The 2,500-nt window shown below is 51.3% G+C and overlaps 3 non-coding genes across 3 annotated transcripts; all 3 read left to right on the top strand.

Moving 5' to 3' along the window:
* Positions 1-596: 596 nt before the first annotated feature.
* TRNAS-AGA (transfer RNA serine (anticodon AGA)) lies at positions 597-678 on the top strand. The gene has a single exon. It is a non-coding gene; the product is annotated as a tRNA-Ser (tRNA).
* Positions 679-1,041: 363 nt separating this feature from the next.
* TRNAS-CGA (transfer RNA serine (anticodon CGA)) lies at positions 1,042-1,123 on the top strand. Its single transcript has one exon. It is a non-coding gene; the product is annotated as a tRNA-Ser (tRNA).
* A 1,122-nt stretch (positions 1,124-2,245) lies between these two features.
* On the top strand, positions 2,246-2,327 carry TRNAS-AGA (transfer RNA serine (anticodon AGA)). The gene has a single exon. It is a non-coding gene; the product is annotated as a tRNA-Ser (tRNA).
* Positions 2,328-2,500: the final 173 nt, after the last annotated feature.

Below are 2,500 nucleotides of genomic sequence, written 5' to 3'. Positions count from 1 at the left end.
GACCCCTGTCCTCTCAGCCCCGATCGGCCCCGATCGGCCAAGACCTCTCTATTTGGGCAGAAGGGACCCATTCTGCGGTCCTCTGAGGCTTAGGGCCACATGCCCAGAAGGCCCACCACCCAAATCTTTGCCATATGGCTTAGACTAACTACCGGACCACTCGTGCGGCCATTTATTCCTCTGGAGCCTGTCAAAATGGCCTGCCGAAATTGGCTCCCAGGAGGCCTCTGCAACTCGATTTGCATAGAGACAGCCCCTGCCCAGGCATGCTTCCAAACAGGACACTGTTAACAGTTTCAATTTGGAGCTGGCAGAAGCCAGTGCAACCTAGTGAAGGTGAGGCTCTGCTGCCTGGCCACTTGCTAGGTTTATTAGCACAGATCTGTCCCTGGCACTTAGTCTGAGCTTGGCAGGGAGGGGAAATGGCATTTAGGGAACTTGGGCCAGACCATAGAGATTCTGACTTTTGAATGCATTTTCAAGGGTCATGGGAGGGCCAAAAGGGAACGGTGCAGAGCGGCATAAAGTAAGGGGCGGAGGAGACATTGTGTGTGGCTAAAGTGTTAAGTTTATAGTAGAAACAGGTTTGCTCAGGAGTAGTCGTGGCCGAGTGGTTAAGGCGATGGACTAGAAATCCATTGGGGTTTCCCCGCGCAGGTTCAAATCCTGCCGACTACGGTGCAGCGCCCGCTTTTATTGTTTACTCTTTTCTGGTGTGGAAAACAATCTTAAAATAGCAGTATAATACAATTACTAAAGGAGGCTGCGGCGCACTTGAGCTATTCAAGCAAGATCCTAGGAGTAAAAGCGGCTTCATCCTTTAGGCCAACGCAGAGAAACTGGTACGTTTTGACGGGTTTCGTTTTGCAATTTCAAACATATATGTACATTTAAAAGAAACTTGTGAGGAGAAAGAACGGTGCATGATGAGAGAGAAGGGTGGAAAGTACAGGACAAGATCTAGAGGCAAGGCGGTAGAGACTAAGGACTCTTCTGTGTAAGCACAGCACGATCTTTCGAGTGAGAGTTTCACTCTCATGGGTAGTCGTGGCCGAGTGGTTAAGGCGATGGACTCGAAATCCATTGGGGTCTCCCCGCGCAGGTTCGAACCCTGCCGACTACGCCTCGGTTTGAACTGAGCTGCAATTTTGCAATTTGCTCGGAAATGTCCCCAAAACAAGATGTAAACATGCATGTTGATTATAGGATGGACGATAAAGCAGACATTGGGAAGACTCCCATCCAGGACTCTCTGACTGTTAGGGGTGGGGGCCACGATTATATTTCCACCCTGACACTAGTTGCCGCTAGAGCCATCGACGCCTGGCATCGCCTCCGTCTGTAAGAAGCCCATCCTGCGCTTTTCCTTGCCTGCATCTTTACAGCAGATATTGGGAGGGGTCCATGTGGATACAGAGGATGGAGCAACTGGCACGCAAGCTATCTGCCGAGCCTTTTTTGTGTGTCAGCACAAGGGTTCTCGTGTCACTTCTAGACCTTCCTTGGCAGATGCATTCAGGAGAGGCCCCCTACCTGCGACACAGTGAAAGTACAGTCTTTTGCTGCCCTGTGCAAGCTAGGGGACTGAAGGCACAGCTTTCTGCCACAACAGCAGAGAGCAGAGGAAGGGCGCCCAGGAGGACCGTCAGAGGGTGGTGAGGCCCCTGTCCTCTCGGCCCCGATCGGCCAAGACCTCTCTATTTGGGCAGAAGGGACCCATTCTGCGGTCCTCTGAGGCTTAGGGCCACATGCCCAGAAGGCCCACCACCCAAATCTTTGCCATATGGCTTAGACTAACTACCGGACCACTCGTGCGGCCATTTATTCCTCTGGAGCCTGTCAAAATGGCCTGCCGAAATTGGCTCCCAGGAGGCCTCTGCAACTCGATTTGCATAGAGACAGCCCCTGCCCAGGCATGCTTCCAAACAGGACACTGTTAACAGTTTCAATTTGGAGCTGGCAGAAGCCAGTGCAACCTAGTGAAGGTGAGGCTCTGCTGCCTGGCCGCTTGCTAGGTTTATTAGCACAGATCTGTCCCTGGCACTTAGTCTGAGCTTGGCAGGGAGGGGAAATGGCATTTAGGGAACTTGGGCCAGACCATAGAGATTCTGACTTTTGAATGCATTTTCAAGGGTCATGGGAGGGCCAAAAGGGAACGGTGCAGAGCGGCATAAAGTAAGGGGCGGAGGAGACATTGTGTGTGGCTAAAGTGTTAAGTTTATAGTAGAAACAGGTTTGCTCAGGAGTAGTCGTGGCCGAGTGGTTAAGGCGATGGACTAGAAATCCATTGGGGTTTCCCCGCGCAGGTTCAAATCCTGCCGACTACGGTGCAGCGCCTGCTTTTATTGTTTACTCTTTTCTGGTGTGGAAAACAATCTTAAAATAGCAGTATAATACAATTACTAAAGGAGGCTGCGGCGCACTTGAGCTATTCAAGCAAGATCCTAGGAGTAAAAGCGGCTTCATCCTTTAGGCCAACGCAGAGAAACTGGTACGTTTT

Source organism: Ambystoma mexicanum, chromosome 3q (genome assembly GCF_040938575.1).
Source record: "Ambystoma mexicanum isolate Mex_15411 chromosome 3q, UKY_AmexF1_1, whole genome shotgun sequence".
Classification (NCBI taxonomy): Eukaryota; Metazoa; Chordata; class Amphibia; order Caudata; family Ambystomatidae; genus Ambystoma; species Ambystoma mexicanum.
Note: the sequence above shows the minus strand (reverse complement) of the source record. Positions and strands in the feature narration are given on the sequence as shown.